The sequence below is a fragment of the Apis dorsata genome, unplaced genomic scaffold, assembly GCF_000469605.1.
Source record: "Apis dorsata unplaced genomic scaffold, Apis dorsata 1.3 scaffold_683, whole genome shotgun sequence".
NCBI classification, from domain to species: Eukaryota; Metazoa; Arthropoda; class Insecta; order Hymenoptera; family Apidae; genus Apis; species Apis dorsata.
Genome location: NW_006263864.1, coordinates 599,914 through 619,913, shown reverse-complemented (window position 1 = coordinate 619,913; position 20,000 = coordinate 599,914). Strand labels below are relative to the sequence as shown.

At 41.9% G+C, this 20,000-nt stretch overlaps 1 protein-coding gene and 1 long non-coding RNA gene across 2 annotated transcripts in view; one reads left to right on the top strand and one right to left on the bottom strand.

The window, feature by feature from the left end:
• Positions 1-7,745: 7,745 nt before the first annotated feature.
• LOC116186421 lies at positions 7,746-13,401 on the bottom strand. The gene is made up of 2 exons (XR_004151409.1): positions 11,870-13,401; positions 7,746-11,647 (listed from the first exon to the last, which is right to left on the bottom strand). It is a non-coding gene; the product is annotated as an uncharacterized LOC116186421 (long non-coding RNA).
• A 5,416-nt stretch (positions 13,402-18,817) lies between these two features.
• Positions 18,818-20,000, top strand: part of LOC102673741 (multidrug resistance protein homolog 49) — a gene marked incomplete at its 3' end in the record, with an annotated part of 47,045 nt that continues 45,862 nt past the window's right edge. The window contains exons 1-2 of the mRNA XM_031513629.1: positions 18,818-19,157; positions 19,228-19,473. The remainder of the gene's footprint in view (positions 19,158-19,227; positions 19,474-20,000) is intronic.

Sequence of the window (20,000 nt, the reverse complement as noted above, 5' to 3'; positions counted from 1 at the left end):
ACAATAACAAATGTATAATAATATAGAGAGTGATCTTTTTTAAAAATTAGTTTTCGAGAAAATTGAATTTGAAAATTCGCCAATTACGCTTTTTCTCCACGATGTGTATTTTTTTGCTTATCGTGTGCGTTCCACATATAAGGATAACCTTCTCTCTGATCGAGAAAAAGTAATGGCAACAATCTAACGTATAATAGAATAATTTTTTTTCACTTGAAAATTAGTTTTCGAGAAAATTGAATTTGAAAATTACTTTTTCTCTACGATATGTACATTTTTCTTATTCTGCATATAATAATAACCGTCTATCTGATCGAGAAAAAGTCGATCAAAAGGTTAAAAAAATATCCTATATTTATTTATTTATTCACGTAGAATCTTATCCGCCACTCTCATTAATTCCAATACATACTCTCTACGTAATTGCGCGACAACAATATTCCAACAATATTCGTTCTTAAAATCGATTCTTTTCTCGAAACTTGCTCCCTCACTTGCTTCTTCTTCTTCTTTTTCCATCGTCCTCTGATTACGAACCAAGGGGAAGATATACGCACGATTCAAACAAACTTAAATTCGTATCGACGTTATCGACAGGATTGATCGAGAATCCGGCTCGAATTAACGCGAATATTAAGGGGCACTCGGATCGAATTGGTTACGTGACGGGACTCGGGATACCGGGCGAAGGGAGTTTGAAGAAGAGGGGAGGGAAAAAAAAGAAGCGAGGACAGGGATTAAGTCTCATCGATTTCGCTCGATACAGGAGGACACGTTATTAGCTCGGCCTGATTCTCTACTTTGCAAGAAGAATGGGGAATTAGAGGCAGTTGATCTTGAATTAATCTCTCAGGAGGAAGGAACGAGAGGAATTTCACGAATGGCGCGGCCGGGATTTAAATACGAACGAGACGATTTATCGATTCCATTTGCACGGCAACGAGTTTTCATCTCCAGAGCCGGAGACGAGGCCATAAGGTTGTGCTTTATAACGGGAGAAATTGGGATCGAAAGAGCGTACACGATCGAATAATCGAATAATCGGGGATGGCGCGCGTCCAACGATTTATATAGTTCTCGATCGAGCATGCGCGCCAGAAATTTTCGTCCTCGGTACGAAACCGGTTTGCGCTCTCCGCTCGCGTCTCTCGTCCAATTTTTCGTTCCGTTCGCGTCTCAAATCTCAAATCCTCTCGAATCTTTAATCCTCCTCCGTATCCGTACGGTGGTGATTGAACGAAACGAGCGAGGATAAAGTAATTGTTTTAAACAATTGGTTCGAAACGAGTGATAATCGTGGTATAAATACCGGAGTAATGATTAAATACGTGCACGTTGGAAGAAGGGAAATTAATCACGCAATACGAGGGCTTATTAATAATTTCATAAATTGATCGCTAGTGAAATTATTGGATATTTAATTGTTCCAGCAGCGAAAGACTGCTCTCTAATCGAATTGCTTTTACGCGAGTTACTTTCGTTCGTTAATCGATCGTTGCAATTATCGTTCTAACTAAATTTCCAGGAATAATCCCATTTAGGTTACGTTTCGTACGAGCTTTCTACGATCTCTCGTACGCAAGAATATAAGAGGGAGAAGGAATCACCTACCTCGATATTCGCGTATCGCGATATTTTGCGACCGCATCAACTTCCTACATAATCCTCGCTAATAAAGGAAACGATCGACTCGATTAAATTGGATCCCTTAATCTCTCAACCTCGTCGAGACCCGTAATGGGTCTTTAGTTTCGAAACTGATCCGCGAAATAGACAAATTATCCGCGTTCTTAACAACGGCCGACAGAATGATGGATCGATGATCGATGTTGTTTGAACTCCCCGTATCGTAACGATGTCAATTTGCCATCAATTTGCGTGTAATCGATGCGAAAGGATGCCGTTTAAACGCATCGTTCGAGGGGGCGACTCTTTGGTTGGAAGAACGATGCTGGAAAACTCGAGGCCACGATTATTCTTTATCTCGATTTCCTACTTTCCTATTTATCCTATTTAAAAGTAACGGCGTTCCGTTTCTCTCTCTCTCTCTCTCTCTCGATGGAATAAATTTTCTTCTCTAAGAGGGAGAGAAAGAAGTGGAATTTCTCGATCGGTCTCGAGACCGACTCTCGGCCGAAATTGGTGCCAGATTTGGGAATCCTCCCGGAGACTGGCAGAAGTAATGGGCGCGAAATTATTCCGACCGTTTTACCGTGGGAAATTGGCGCGAATATACACGCGAGCGAGCGAATCGGAAAACCGGCTACGTACAACAGCGTTTCGGTTAAACTTGGAAACAACTGCTGTCATTTGCAGATGCGCTCGGGCTACGTTCGCGGAATATACCGCGCCGTCCTTACCTCGCAACGACGCAAGAAAACGTGGGCGTGCGTGGCCGTGGCGCGCGTGCACCGAGTGCAAACCGGGCCCCCGCTCAAATTTCTCGGAGGGGACGTTTTCGACCCGATTCCAAACAATTGAATCCGCCGTTTTCTTCCACCAAGCTACCTTGAGGAAGAATTCATTCCTTCCTCGAGCTTGGCTCGACCGTTTGACGCGCCCGATCGATCAATAAAAATCTTTCACGGTATTAACGTTATTCGATACGTGAATAAACGGTCGTCGGTTACGTACATACTTGGTCCAATTGAACGATCAACGCCGTATACAAGGTGGTTCAAAGATAATCGCGGAGAAGTTTTTAGCGAAGGTGAGTCGAAAATTCGATCGTTTCTTTTTTTCTTTCGTATCGTACGTATAACTCGTTCATCTCTTTTACGCGACTCTCTTCTCCATTTATTTCCGTTATGCGTTTCGTATCTTTTTCTCGAGGAATCTCTTATATATTGGATTCGATTTGGTTAAATTATTTATCGATGAGGAATAGACGTAATTTATTATTACGAATTACGCACGAAGTATGCGTGGAATGAATGCATTCACGGTTTATAAACGTTAAGAAAAATATCTCGTGTACAAGTCAATGGCAAATTATAATTATAAAGGTAATTAAAGCTTTTTCTACTCGATACGATATGTAAATTATATATACTATGTGATTCTTGAATGCTTGAAAATAGCGCGGATAATAATATTCTGTTCAAATTTTTGAACAATCGAGAAATAGCAAAACGTGACGGAATGCGAATGCCTGCAGGAAATATCTTGGTGTTCCAGGTATCCAGCAAGCAGTGCACACACAATGCATCGGATGCATTTATAGAGAGGGATTACAGGGGAGACTTGGTGACACGAGAGACCATTCCGTTATCAACGTTCTTCGAGCATCTTCATCCGGTGACGATAAGTTACAAGACTTAAGTCGAGAGAGGGTTAATCTCGAAAGAGGTCGTCTCGACTCTCCAACTTTGCCACATCGTGGGATATCGTGGATCTCGTTTCCAGTGTCGTGAACGCTCAAAGCGTTGTTCTTTTCTTTTTTTTTTATTTATCATGGATAATGATCTCGTTTTTCGAATCGTTATAATCGTTGTGTGATATAAAATTTACGTTTTTTTGGTGATTATTTATTTATTATCTTAAAAAAAGACAGGTTTCATTTGACAGGTTATGCTAACTTGTTTGCAATCATCATCGAAAAAAAATCTCTGGAAAAAGAAAATCTTAACCTCTTCAATATCTTTTGTCCGCATTATCCTTGCATCCCGTGTAAGCTAAGGATCCAAGGAAGGAAGACACAGGTATATTTGGTATACTTTCGTGACATTTCTATGGAGCGAGCCCGAATGAATTATCGACAAAAAGGTTTCGTCAAACTCAAGATTTACGTGATCTTTCGAAAATGATTTGTAACCTTAAACCTGAGCGGACGGAGGGTTGGCTACTGTGAAATTAACCATCCGGAATCCAGATGGCTGAAAACTGTGTTTTCTCAAAAGAGACAGATGTCGTCGACCGTGTATAAACCTGGCCTGGCGCTGTGTAATAGCTTTTAAATGGAAACCGCGCGAAACACGGTCGTAATCCATGCAAAAACCAGCCATTTGTCCACGCGAGGAAATCGATTCGAATAATTTTCGTGGAAAAATTCGCCGGGCGCGTGACACTTGCGGAGAAATTGCTCGGTCCAAGGATCGAGTCTGGTTTATCGATCTTTCCGTCATACGCGCTCGAACGGTTAACCGCCGTTTAACAACTCGAAAATCAGTCGAAAACGATTTAATTTCCCAATGTTATTTACCTTCGTTGCGGCTTAGTTACGAGCCTGCCATCCTTTTCCTCTCTCTCTCTTTCTCTTTCGCGGCACAAGATCGAAGCGCGAACGCTCGAAATTCCGTTATCAGGCGAAAATATCGCGATCGAGATCAATTGGCGTGACGCGCGCGTGTTATCGGGTAGAAGAGAATTTAAAAGACACGCTCTCGCGCATCCCTGTTACTCATTGTTATCAGATAATTCGGCAGACTCGATGGAGCTGGGGACTGATTTATCTCGCGCGACACTTCCAACGTGCGGTGCTTCTCTGACGCATCGATTATAAATTGCTTCGGCGTGGTCACAAGTTTTTTATTTACTCTGATTAAATCAACATGTTTTCCCGTTCAATTATGCGAAGTTACATTCCTTTTTCGACTCGAATATTATTATTTTTTTTTTTTTCCTTTCCTTTCCTCTTCTTTTAGCATTAAAAATATCGGGTTGAAAAAAAATGTACTTTTGATAAAATCAACATCGATTTTTATCGAGATAGAACTATATAATTTATTTCCATCGCTCTCTTATATATTATTTGTTACGCTCTATAATTTTCTTTTATCTCTATTAAATTTTATTATATCGAACTATTATACGTGCATTACAGATCGATAATTTTTGAAAGCAGTTTTTAATCGAATTGTCAAAGCTAATTATCGCAAATTAACGGTAACTTTATGAGAATTCAGTCTCGAAAATCGTTTCTCGGGATACGGGACGGGAAGAGTTAACGATCAAGCTGCAACGTTGGAAGGAAAATTATGACGGCAAAACCGTTGTTCCGTACGAATAATTCATAGAGGGCGAAACGAGAGTAAACGTGGCCTCTGACGCGTTATGGGGTATGGGGCGGGAAAGGTATAGGCGAAAGGGAGGGTGGAGGAAAGGTGAGGAACGACGCCGCCATTGCTATCGGAAATTGAAACGGGTCGAATTTATTCGGCCACCCCCGCGCCTTTCCTCTCTCGTAGATTCTCGTTTAACTTCTCGATCGTCGCCTTGCTGCAACGAAAATATTATCCACGTGGATTCGAGAGCTTCATCGTACGGAAAATTTGGGGAGGGAGGGAGGGGGGGGGGTTTGAGCGAAATTCGTCGAACCAGACTGCGAATATATACCTACACGAGGGGAAAGAGGGAGCTGTGAACCGTTCGAACGTATTCCTCGAATACTGGATCCTCGAGGAATCCGAGATCTTTCGATGGAAACGGATGGCCTTTCGACGCGGGGAAAATATTTTCAGAATATTTAAACGACACGATCGGATTATTTCGCGAGTGATATATTCTCTATCTTATCAACGAGTAAAGCGTTTTATATCTGTTCCGTCCTTGGCTTGACGGAAGGAACGCGAACGGAAAAATAACGAGGCAGACACGTCGACGCTATAGAAGAACCCGTATAGAGGATGCGTTGTATCAACCTATGATCCATGGAATACACGTGTTCCAATCAATTCTCGCGGCGAAGAAACCGACCTATGAAAACCGATCGACGTAAACCGCTTTGGTTGATTAGAACACGTCTCGGTTCTCGAGAACGTGATCCCGTCTCGATCGAATATTGTGCGGCATCGTCGATTCTCGATGGGTTAGGGTGATTCAATCAATTTCCTCCACCCTTCCATCGACTGGAGAGGATTGTCTAATTAGATCAATCCGCCGAATATGTCTCGAGACGAGGTGAGCTCGGGCCGCGTAGGCATAACGATCCATCACCGAACAGAGAGGGGAAGGGGGGGGAAAGGTTTAATTCAATTTCGAAGCCGCGGTTAGGCCGAGCTCGGCACAACGAACGATTAATTTGGTTGGAAAGGCGTGACTTGGCACCCGATTCTTCGCGGCTTCTCTCAACTTGGGCGGGAAACACGCGGCGTACGCGAAAACCAGTTTAATCCGCTTTCGGTTTGCCAATGTCTCTGCATCGCGCCGATAGAACTGCGTCTAATTTCGTCGATTCATCCGTTGCCAGACTCGCAGCTCGGAAATTCTGTGAAAACGTGCGCGATCTGTCAACCGTTCACGACACTCGTCATTATATGCGCCCCGTTTTTAATTAACGACCTACATCGCCGCCTTTTCCACCATTGCTCCCGATTTTTGGCAATCGCTCTTCGATCACCCCTCCTCGTCGTGTCGTCCAACCGTGAACCATATATTTTTCTACATCAAGGATGGGACGAAATTTTGTTATCCGATTTCGGGTTCTTCGAAGGTACCACTTGGCGTGGCGATTGGCGAAAGGAAAATCTATACGTGGATCCTTTGAATTCGAGGTGAATACGGCATCCGCGGGGACTGTCTAATTAGATCGATCCTCGTTTCGACGAGAATTTATCCCGCGGTATAACCTGAATGTAACGATCCATCATGGGCCTGTGCCAGCCTCTCGTCGTTTCGCCTGCGAAGACGGAGGGTCTCGACGGAGGAGGGTGGCGGAGCAGTGATCAAGATTAATCGTATGTAAATTACCAAAGCGCCACGGGGAAGATCCCGGGAGAGATTCAGGGCCTCGTATGACGCCGCCTCTCGCGAGGATGAAGCCATTCCAGATTTTGGTAATTGAAAATAGACCCCGCGCTCTGACAAATCTTCGGCCATTTGCATGAAACGCCGTGATCTCGATTGGAACGAAGAGGGAGACTGGCTTCGATTCGTCGATGGAACGAAATCCTCTCCTCCCCGTATAATTTACACAACAATTTACATTACACATTCCCTAGAATTGGATTTTTTTTAAATTAGATCAAATTAGGTATCGTTATTCTACCATTGATCGTAATTCAGATTTCGTGTATTATAATTATTATCTTAACGGACGAGAATTTTGAATTAAGGAAATAGCGAACAGATGTCGTTTAAATGGAAGCTAAGATTTTAATCGTGAATACCAAGGTTCATTTATCATGGTGGACAGCTTGGCAAGAATGGCGCGTTTAACTTCATTTTCTTCAATTGGTTCGTTGAATTAAGATTACCGAATCGGGCAAGCTTTTAAAAAAATTAACTTTAACGGAGGGGGATTTAATCGAACGAGAAATAATTGTACGTTAACCGCGATACGTAATAATACGTATAGAAATGTTTGTAGAAAGTAAATGTATTAATACCGATGACTTGATAATGGCATCGAACAATGATAACGAGTTTCGCGGGTCTGAGACAATAAACCGATGATTCGCGTTATCGCGTTGATAAACTTTTGTTGAAATGTATGCCACGCAAGTGGGTTAAGTGTTCGCGGTCGAGTCACACCGAAGAGAGGACGCAAAAGTGTCCCGGTAACGAGGCGAGGACGTGACTTATTCACCGAGGATTCCGTTCATCTTGGGCCCGCGAGTGACTATCATCGTAACAGATGAATTATGAGCACGGCGTACGGTGATCCGTGTTTGCAAAATGTGTAAAACATCGCGTAAATTTCGTTTCGTCAATGAAATGTTTTAACGACGCTCGCGATATTTCGCGATAATATTAATTGAATCAACGATAGATATTTCTTCCCCCTCTCCTGCTCTCCGATTCCTCTATTTTTTTCTTCTCTTCTATATTTTTTTCCCCCTTCCACGCGTATCTAAACGCGTATCTACTGTGCGCGACAGTGATAATTTCACGTCGTATCCACCAAATACACTGCCTTTGAAATTTAATTACGAGCCATTAGTATTAACGCGTTGCGCGATACCAAGGTAAAATCGGTCGGTTTTTCGTCCAACCCTCGATGATTCACGGCCTATCGATTCGGCCAAGTGACGTTACACGAGCGAACACGATGCGATCGTTATATTATATTGTGAGGAATTTCGAAATATGTCGTGACACGATTTCTTCGTCGCGTTAAACTCGTAGCCGAGATCGAGAAACAAATTAGTGATCGTTACGTAACCCAGTCGTCTGGGACTATAAGGGAATTTTACGTAAGTATGATTCGAGGCGATTAAAGATAATGCGAGATCTTCGATCTTCTCGTGTTTCCCGTCGTTTGTCATAACGTCGTAAATCGATTCGCAAAGAGAATTATTGCGGATTGAACGGATTTGCTCGTCTCGTGCTCGATTCGTTTCGCAAGTTTCGAACGAGCAACTGCTCGCTTCTCTCGAAAAACGATCGATCTTCGAAAACATATTGCTCGTGATGATCTTGAAAAAACGATTGCGTATTACGAACCGAGAATAGCGATAATGTTAATCAAATCAGGACTGGTGTATGTTAATGCAAGGATATAGAAGCAAATATTAATAATAATAATATTTTTGGAGAAGAGATGCAATTTGATGACGTCAATAATATTATCTAAATCGCGAATGGAGATCGCAAATAATCGAATTCGACTCGCCTCTTATCGCGCCACGCGTGATTTTTTGATGGAATTCTATTTTTCGATTAATTGAGAACCGTTGTAGCGTGTTTTCGAATATATATATATACATGTATATATACATATATATTTTTCGCGATAAGCTCGTATAGCACTGTTTCACATTCCCATTCATCGGTTTCAGCCCGTGGAAGATTGTTCGATCAACCGTGAACGTGAACTCGTAGAATAAACATGGTTATTTATTAGTGAATAAGTGAAAAACGAATTACGTAATTACGCGTAACCTCGTGGAAATTTTATCGCCAATTCTAATTTCCGATTGGCCGATTTCCAATCTTCTTTAATCTCACAATATGGCTTACATTTTCCTCTAATAATCTATTAATTATATACCTTTTCTGCAAAGATTAGATTATCTTCATTCAAATCTTTCTTCTTCACCTACCTCAAAATTGTCTACTTATCAGCTGCTTACATAACGAGTCAAAAGCATTGTCATTTCTCAAACGATAAATCGTAAAATAGCAGTGTTGATCAGAATCACGATACGAGAATCCCCACTCCTATATCGATCTATTTTCATACATTGTTCCGGTTGAATTAACGATTCTATTGAAAAATTTTCCATTATTAAACTTCCGTTATTAAACCGTTCGAATTTTTTTCTTCTTTCTCGATCTTTCTCGATCGTCATAGGACAACGGTTTCTTCTCGACTCGAAGGAACTTCGAATATGGAGGCACGCGTACAAAGAAGAGAATTCAAAGTTCTTTGTCGTAACTACGTAAGCGTTTCAGTGTATACAGTTCCGTGGGAGAACCTGACACTTACGATGGCATGCACACCGGCGGTGAGCAGACTATAGGCAACGCACACACAGGCAAGCACGCAACATGGCAACCGTGGCAGGACGTAGACGATGGTTATACGTAGAAGTTCCAGTGGCAGGGGGTCAGTGTAAAACGGCCTTCTGTCCGCAACGTGTCGAACGTCGTTCCTATAAGCTTCGTCTGTTCACCGTGGTGTCACTCTTGTTCGTTTACAAACACGTTTCGCAAATCGAAACGGGTGAGATCGTTTCGTCGTTAGGTAACACGGACAGTGTGTCGATCGTCGAAACGTCGTCGTGGCCATAGTCGATAAAACACGCTGACTCGCGTTGTACGAGGATAAAAGGTAAATCGATGGGACTGCTAGAAGCGAAATCGCGATTTCCATGAACGAGGACATGCACGACATGCCAACGTTCTTCCGCGTACTTCCTGTATGTTACTCCGCAGGACGTGATGCTTCTCTTTGTTTCGAAATAGCTATCGATGTATTTTTCCTGGTAACGAATTTACGCGACTTTCATTGGTATTGGGCTTCTCTTTTATTCCATCTTTTAAAGAGAAATTGAAACTTCATTCGATTGAACGTTGATATTTTTCGTATTATTTCGTACAACATTTTCTCGTTTATTTTTTTCGTCGTTAAATCGAGATTTTTCGTTTAAAAACGAAATACACGTTACTCGATGCTCGTTTCCTTGGGATACCGCGTTATCGTGTCTGCATGTCGTTTACTCAGATATAGTACATTCGGCATATTTACTAGCAGAGCTGCCGTGTAACGTTCAGCATCGGTGACAGAATTAGGCGATCTCTCTGGTAGCTTCCAGAAACGTACTCGTCGCGTCGAGGACGTCTGCTTCCCTCTACACACTCTCAAGACTCACGAATGCATACGAAAGAACTCTGTCGCATTAAAAATCTTCACGAACTAAATTTTTACAGGACAAATACTGTCTCTTGCAAAATCTCTATTGGCAAAACTTTTGATTTCGTAATGGATTTTCTTTTTTTTTTTTCCAAGAATGATATATTCAAGCATACAGTATCATCGTTGGCTTGTTACCATTCTCCCAACGACGTATACGAGACCTCGTGTTTACGTTTTCACTCGCGTGTTAGCTGTTTTCATGGAATTTAAATTTTGGCCAGTGTTCGGAACCAGTTAGTTAGTTAGTCCAGTCAGCATAGAACACGACCAGGTAAAATTGTTCTGTGTTGGATCCTGTCCCGTACTTAATCTTGCGCCTGTGTGCGTGACCGTTGGATCCGTGTTTAACCTAGTCGAGGCGTGTAACATTAGATGTTATGATTTTTAGAATTATTATGTTTTTAAAATGCACGTAATATTATTCTTTGCGATGAAATATCGATTTTTCTAAATCCGTTTGTAACGGATACTTATTTACATTTTTTTGTTTGAATTTCGCGCAGTTTGATTCGTACGGTATTTTATTTTCGGTCGTTATTTTATTTTTTCAATTAAGTCGTTAGTGTCACTGATCCACGAATAAACTGATGATCGTTCGAGCAAAGACGAAAAACGAAAAGAAATATCTCAACGAGATTGAATTCAAGGTGGGAAGAGTGTATTTCTGTTTACATTGGACTATGTTCTTTATTAATAACGATAATATCGTCGAAAAAATAGAAAAAAATAAGTAAATAAAAGAATAAAGTTGAAAGATCGTGATGTTTTGGCAACGAGCAGTGTTGTGCAATTTCAAGAGCGTATAATCAGCATATAGAAACCAGGTATCGACTTTCGAGACAAAAGTATCATCGATTCGACTCGCGAGCACGTAGAGGCACACGATACAAAATGCAGTGGATGTTTTCCGAATAGCGTCAGCTAAAACGAACCGTTCAGGATCGTGGAAAGCCTCGTTCCAATCGCGTTTAGAGCTGCGAACGTGTAAACATTCGCGATCCTTTACCTACCTGGGATTCGTGTACGATGCGCCCGTATCGCACATAAAATGAAATTTGTACAGGAAAGGGAGATTCGATCGAACGAAGTAAAATAAACAGAGGCGTTATACAAGAGATTCTCCCCTCCGTATTATGTTATATGCGTTATTTGTCGTTAAATCCATTCCATATGGGAATATAGTGTTCATCGAGCGTTCCAAAAGCGAGATTCGAACGCATGTGAAACGGCCTTCGCGTGGAAAATAGCCCGTCGACGATCGTGAATCACGCGAGATAGCGAGCTCGGGAACAAGCTCTTTTCGATCGTCGAAACAGGAGGAATCACCTTCGAAGTCGAACGCGGTTTTATCTGAAAGCGCACAAATCTTACATCAGTTTGATAGCCGGGTACAAAGGTAGCTGCACGCCAGCTTCGAAATCCATAGCTGAGGCGAGCACATACTATTATCTTAAACCCACCATATATTTTACAAGAGTGTAGCTTTCGCGACACCGGTTACATTACAGCAGTTTGCCATTTCGCAAAATGCACAATGCAGTCAGTACAGATGTTTTGAGATGTAATACCTACTTATTGTATTCGCGAAGAGAAGATTCTCGAAGATGAGCCAGGTATAACACAAATTTCTAAAGAATCTATTTAGAGAAAGAGATTTCAGATCGAATATCGTCGCTTCAATGCTTCGTCTCGCTCGAAAGTATTATCGCCTTGTCCCCACTCCGAGTCGAGACCCTTACAAGAGTTCGCTCGTTTCAAGGCCTAGGCATGACGTCAGGTCATTTACTTACTATTATAGATATCATCTGCATATTTTCAATATATATTTCTTTTTTGCCAAAGAAACATTTGTTTTCTGTCCGCGAATTTGACGTGCTAATCGATCCACGTATATTTCAAATTGTCGTTTCTCCGCATATACAATCGCAAAATAAATCGTTCTACGGAACAGAAAAATATTTCTCGAACACGATTGGAAGCCTTACGTAATTGTTCAGATAGCATACGAAAGCACGTTATCTCGAGATTTTTCTCCATGAGCTACGAAGGTAAACGAAGTCGATTAGCCGGGTAGAAACACGTGGACGTGATTTCATTCGTTCATTGTCATTCTCGTCGGATGAATGGCCGCATATTTTCCTCGCGGAACCCATATATCTCGTGTTGGGAGCGTCGCTTTTGCCAGTGGACGTGTGTCGCATGGAAACACCTATGTTCCACGAACTCTGTTGGCATTAGAGTTATTTCGCACGTGCATATGTCCGTTTCGTTTTGATCGACCGAAAATAAAATCATCTCGAGATGAATGGAGATACATGAGAGAAAAAAAAGTCTCTCTCTCTGTTGCCACGTATGTTCTTCACGGTCGATAGGAAAGTTCCGCTGTGTCTCGTCATCGTACCGCGTCATGTCATTTGAATGTGAATCGCGTTCAAGGAATTCTGTTTATGACACTCGATCGAAGATAATTAATATTTCTAAGAGTACGAATACGATTCGTGATTTAGTTCGATTAATTATAGCTAATATTATAATATTGCGAGCAAAATTACAGCGAAACTAATGGAGTGAAGATTTTTAAATTTTAATTCAGCCTTTATCTTATTTACTACGTTGCCATTTATTCGAGCAGCATTACTCTGAAAAATATAACAACATGGTAAACAAAAGCGCGGTAAACTAAACATTCGGTTTAGATACGTCACCAGGGATACGATATGCGAAATCGAATTATGTTCGTGGCGATTTTCTATCGAAGGCTATCGTGTATTAGTAGGATCAAAATTATTTAGAGGATCGAATCAGACCAGGCAATATTTTCCTGGTGATAATGAATTTTGTTTTTGGGTCAAATTTGATGATTCGTTCGCCGTGAAATTTATGTATATCATGAGTGATGCATCATTTTGGTTCTTGACAAGTAATTAAACAACTTCACCACTTTGGTCGTGAACATTTGTTCAATTCGTTTTTAAAAATACGCGTCGATTTTCCGAAAAAAAAAATTAACAAAAGCCAATATTTAGTTCCAAGAATTCGTGCTTGGTACGTGGTTGCTTTTATTCCATGAAACATTAATTGAAAAAGTCACAAATTATTAACGAATATTACTGAATATTAATGAATATTGATTAATGAATATTACTTTGACGTTTTTAAACGTAGCTCATTTTTAAAATATTTCATATGAATTTACGTACAACGAAATTGATGTCAGTGATTTAAAATAGACCAATATTCACGTCTATTTTAAACAAAAACATATTCGTTCTTTGAAGAAAAATTGAATGATCGAGAAATTTTATGAAATCTTTTATGAGAATTTTCATTCTCTAAACGAAATTAGACTCCACTTCGGAAAAAGTCGCTTTCGGTCGATCGTCGTTTACTCGATTGCTAGACCCCATTCTAGACCCCAAAGATCGATGCCTCTCGTGAATGTCTGACTTGTGCAGAGAGGAAAAAGGATAAATGTACTGCGCAACGCTTTCATCGCTGATCTTTTTTCATCCTGTTTTTTGCACCTTAATTTTACATCCTGCACAAGTGCAGCCTTGAAAGTTGGCTGGCTCTCGCTCGTTTAGCTCGTTTCTCGGTTGTCTTATTACAGATAACGATAACGTATATCGAGTCACGGAGATAGATAAAAATAGGAGTTGCATCCTTCGCTAATGGGGGACAGTTTTATTGCTTGCGAAAATGATAGGTGCTCTCTTTGTCGAACCTTTCGGATTTTTCGTCGTGACGCGTCCTGCGTTTCAATCAATACGTAAAATATTAGCTCGGCACGATATTGCGCGAAATTGGAATAATGCATCACGTAGTGTAAAAAAAAAAAAAAAAAGGAAAATATTCCAATGGGATAAATGTCGGAATAAAATAATTACGACAGAGAGATAATAAAAAAAAATAGGAAGCTTCGTGGGAATTTTATCGAACAGATAACAAGTCGAACAATCTTTTATCCGTTTATCTACACTGGCCATATATTTTTCCTCCTTTTTTCCAATTGTAAACGTCGCGTTAATCCGTGCAAGGCAATAACGAGTCCTTCGAACGTGGCTCGCCTCGGCCAGAGGATTTCGTTCCAAGATGCCAGATGAAAAATGCGAACGACAGTTAACGCGTCGCGTGGATACAGGCGCGCATAACTCGGTATCGCACTTTAACAACAGACCGGATATCGTGATTTCTGCCTCCAAGAATTTCGTATCGATTTGGTGACGCATCCACGCCGTTCCAACTATTATCGATTTTATTCACGATATTTATCCTATTCGTTCACTTCGCACGAGCGTGTTTTTTCAAAAAAATTGTACAATTACCGAGAAATTAAACATCCGATCATTTTCTTTATTTCGACGCGAATGTTGCAACAAATTGTCTTGTTCCTTCATTAATCTCTGTTTTAAATCGAAAATAAAACGATAAAGCGATGATTAATCGAATCGCGTTTCGCGCAAGCGCTTGTGAATTTCGCTTGGCAATATTAACGGAATAGTTGTTGCAAAGTGATAGTTGTTGACTCGTAATCAGGCAGTCGGAGTTCTAATATCTCGCTGCGGTTTCCGGCTCGTCGTTACTCGAGACACTGCTTGAACACGATTACCGTTGTTCGATTTCATTTCACAACGATATCATAATAATATCCATTTACGATACCAATCTACCCATCCATCGATATCATCGTTTCGGTTGATGAACTTTAAATGCCTCTCCATCGAACCAATTTACGCATCTCTCGAATTATCGAGCGGTCGCAATTACGCGTTCATAGGAAACAGCTTCTCCAACGGTTTCTTCCTTTCTCTCGATCCTTCCTCTCTGCGTCTTTCGCGTAATTTTAGGCGAATCGATCGAGAAGTCTCGACCGCGTCCTAATGGTCGCCGCGCGATGGTAAATGTGGAAGGGTAACCTCTATAATTTGCTCGGCGCGCACGTATGCATGGAGCGCAGAAAACAAGCAGAGAAAATGATGGTCGTTTCTTTTCTTGCTTTCTGAAATTCGCACGGTTTACCGTTCTCCGCGTTCTTCTTCCATCGATCCTCGCTTTCCATTCGATCGTTCCTCGCGCGTTCTCTCAGTTTTTCGGTATTTTTTGATTTTTTCATCGAAACATATTTCGCAGGAACAAGTTACGTTACATATACTCGGTTACATACGAAAATAGAATAGCGCCGATTCTGGTTCGAGTTTCGCTTGTTCGTCGGTTTTACAGCGTCAGTCCTTTTCTGCATCGTGCAACGCGATGTTTACAAAACGTCAGCACGACCGGAGCCGATGCAATGGCTGGAATCCGCTGCGGTCGCGCGAGTTTCCGGCAGAATCTTAAAATTTCGTTCGGTCGGGCGTGCGTCGGCCAACTTTCCGGCGAAAATCTACTCGTGGCGAACGTGTTATAACGGTATATCATCGTTCGTGCCTGTACGAAAAGCGCCGAAAACTTGGGAATAAATCTTTGCACGCGATATATCTACGAGTTGTCTGCTTCTCCAATACGAATTAAATCATGTTTCCTTTCGAAATATTGCGAAATCGGGGAAATTTCTGGCCGGCTGTTAAGCAGGTTTTCAACAACAATCGCGAACGATTGGCCTATTCTGTTGGAGGCGATCGATCCGTACTGTTGCAACAAGACCTTTGCATCGGTGTGCGTGCACCTTTAAGTACACAGCCTGGAGATACACGATCGATCGTTGCGGAGGTCGACGTACCCGCGTTAACTTCAACTTTCGCGCAATTTATTGTCCTGTTCTTTTGAGGGAACGGTCGTATCGGTTGGATCGTATCGAACTCTCGCCGTGGACTTTCTTGGAATCGTGGCCAGCACGAGCCAGACAACGTCATCGGCAAAGGTCAATTAGCGGTAAAATTCATCACGAAATGAAGCAAAAAGAGACTGGTGGAACGCAGAAAGAGAGAAAGAGAGAGAGGTGTACGGTTCGCTGATCACGATAATCCTTACTTGGAACTAAATTTCCACGTTGACAACTTTGTGAAGTTTTTAGTTCTCGTCTGAAAATCGATCAAATCTTTTTTTTCTTTCTTCTTTTTTAATATCGCAGGGATTTAGAACACAGGCATGCGCCGTGTGTATATTAATTTCGATTTTTTTTATTGCGTCATTATTTTAATTATTTTCGTTCTAATTCTAAAATTTCCTACCACAATATCACGAATGCGAATGGAATCGTGTCGTTCGTCGAGAGAAATATGATTTCATACACGTTCGCAATTCGCTTTCGTCTTTAAATTTACGAAAATGTAATATTGCGTCTGTTTTCCACCTCGACTTCTATTCGTGAGGATTTAGTGCGTTTTATTTTTATCGTGAATATTACTCGCTTTAATCGCCCGTTTTTATCTTCCCGCCATTAATTTGCCGATAATAACGAGGTTATTTTTCAATCACGACGAATTCTTTTCCCGTGTTTTAAAAGCCCACGTAAACTTGTGTGTCGCAGTGCGACGATTTACGTTGCTTCGACCAAACTGGTCGCGTTCCACGGTGTGTGCAGTGTAACCAAGCAACGTGGTGCATAATACGTCGGTGCATTTATCGTCCACTGTCGTCGTTTCGTCGAATCGTTTCGTCGATCGTTGCTCGGCCATGCCAGAAACACTTAGAGAGACTTTTAAAAAAGTCTCGCGGAGGGGATCGGATGTTTCGTCTTCGCCAAGTCACTTTCTCCAAACGCAATTTCGTAAGTCCGCTGCATTTTCGGTTGAGAAGAGAGAGAGAGAGAGAGAAAAAGGAAAAAAGAAAGAATCAACTTATCCACTTTCACCTCGACGCAGAAACGACAAAATATGAAAAATTGTGTATCGCATTTCGCGTGAAATAATTTGGTCGAATAAGGTAAATATTTTGGTGAAGATTGGTGAAAAAGGAAATCTTTCGTGACAGAGACTCTCTCTTTGGAACGATTCTCGGTGTCTAGACGCACTTTCGCGTTTCATCTGCCCGAGGCGTCGCGTCGTCGTCGTCGTCGTCGTCGTCGTCGTCGTCGTCGGGATTCCTCGGCTCGCTCGAAGGGAAAACTGAAATTTTCCCCGACCACGGTGCACCAAAACTCCATTTCCCCTTTTTCCACTGTGTCGACGTCGGTTAAAGGGGAGGGAAAGTTTTCGAACGCAGCCTCGAGGTGGCAAGCAACGGGATCCGGGATGATTGATAGGAACGGGCAGCGTTGGCGCGCACTCGTATCACGATACGAAGGATGGAAAATATGAGCTGGATGGAATAAAAATTCACCTGCGATTCAGATGCAAATGAAAGAGGCGCTCGTTGCCGCTAACTTTTAAAGACTTTCTCGTTTCCGATGATGCGCAGCCAATACCACTTCGAGAATCGATGCCCGATCACTTTCAGTTTTCGATTTAAAAAGTCTTCGACGCGTATTTTCCAATAATTCGTTGATAACTCGTGTTATTGGATTCACAGCAAAAATTTCGTCCTTTTTTTTTTTTCGCATAAAAACCCATCCAAAAGAACCAAAAATGGCATTCTCAACTTGGGGAATTTTATCGATCGATGGTCATCGTAATAACGTAATATAAGGAAAGAATTTTTCACGCGTGCGCAGTTGGATCAAGTGGATTAAGATAAAAGCATTCGTTCTTGTTCTTACAGATAGATTCGTGTAAACAATCGAATTGCCGACCGAATAGCTCGTTCCCCCCCTTCATCTTTCTTTTCGCTCGACTCGATCCGATCGAACTCGTTCTCGGAAAAGGATTATTGACATTGGCATTTTTCTGTTTATATAGATTATCGTGCTCGTTAATGGCTGCCAGGGTCGTCGGCTAGAGGCCGTTTAGCGAAGTTTCGAGCTGCCAGTGCGATAACACAGCCCGTACCCGATGAGTGTAAGTATCGATCGTTCATTCCTTCTCGATCCACGAATTCTCCATAATATCCTTATTATTCCAAGGATATTATCCGTCGCTTTTCGATCCCCTCGCGATCGCGACTCGTCGTCGACGTATTTTTTCAACGATCTCGAATTTCTCGCGAAAAAAAATGTTCGCCTCGTTCTTTCGATCGATTTCCACGCGACGATTTTCCCGATAATTTTAAACCACTGGTAACGCGGGGAAAGAGGCGCGAGAAGCTCGGTAAACTCGGCTTTCGTGTGTCATCGCGCCGGCAAAGTCGGCGCATCGAATTAAAACGACCGGTCGAATTAAGTCTAATAAAAGCTGGCCGGTTCTGCGTTCGAAGCGCGGTCATTTAGCTCGGTTAAAGCGATCGGATTCAAGAGAGCAACCCGTATAAGAAGCGCATAAATTAATTAGAACGGTCTTAGAAAACCGATTGCGTCATATACCACGATGCGATATCGCGCGATGTAAAGCAAGATCGTGTGAAACGAGGGGCGGAGGGGAGGGGAGAAAGAGAGGAGAAATATTCGAAAAAAGATACCGCGTACCTTATACGTCGATGTATGGTATATTTCTACTTCCAAATATGAACTTACGATTTTNTATATATACACACATATATATATACGTAACGCACGTGGTGACCGTATCTGGTTGGTGGATGATCGGTGAACCGATCGAGCGAACAGGCGGATCGATCTGCATGCCGGTGAAGGAGAGAGCGCCGTGTCTGGGTAGTAGCCACGACGTAGTAGCCGGTCACGTTTCGATAGTCGACAAATTGTAACACGTGTGCGCTGGCCAAGGTATACGGAGTGAATGTGAAATAAACGTTGGACGATAGATTTCAGAGAACGACGAGGAGAAAGGGTATAGAGATACGCGCTCCATGCTATGGTCAGCCTTTGCAACGACGACCCGATTTCCCGTATTTTTACGTAATCCTTAGCGAGATGTTCGATTTTCACGCACAGGTAAGTGGAATCACGTGTCACAACTATGCCAATAATACGAATAATTGATTCATCTCTGTCTCGTTTTCAGATCCAATTTATCCAATGTTCGTACGAGGAACGAATTTGAAATTGATTTATCGATGGAAAAGTGAGTCGATGTGATAAAATCGTCGTGGACAAAAATAGAGAAAAAGGAACAGAGAGGGAAACATGATTTCTCCTTAAGTAACGTCGCGGAAACACATCGATCAGAAATTGATAGCTACATAGTTGTATCGTTGTTACTTGTTCCACTTGTATCTGCCGCCAGTGAGTTGGCGTTTCGTTTAGACAGGTACCATCCACGCGAGATACTTTCTAATGATACGCCTTCGTAAAGTTTGTTCGAGGATAGATTTTTCGTAAGGTGTCTCTCGCCTCCTCGTTTCTATCTTCGGTCAATCGTAGTGAAAGTCTCGACTCTAGCAGTTCCTATTACGTACTCGATTCGTACAACGTTCGTCCTCGCACGATCACCGATGGCGAGACACCGTGGAAAATTTATAAGTTATTAGGACGAGAGAACGTGCGAGAGAACTTTTGTCCTCCTTTTTTGTCGCGATATTATCTCGCGTACAATAATTCTCGCCGAAAGTGACACGAGTTCGGATAATTTAGAAAGCGAATCTCCGACTAAATGTTATAGACAAAATGGGACGAGAAACGGTCATTATTTTTCACATGACACAGGGAAAGGTTTCTACCTTTCTGCCCTGAGAATTCCAACGACGCGAGACACGTGGGATTCTCGAGATCGATCGAGAATTCGACCGGNAGAAACGAAATGTTTGGAATAGCGAGGAATAAAAGGCGCGAAGGGAT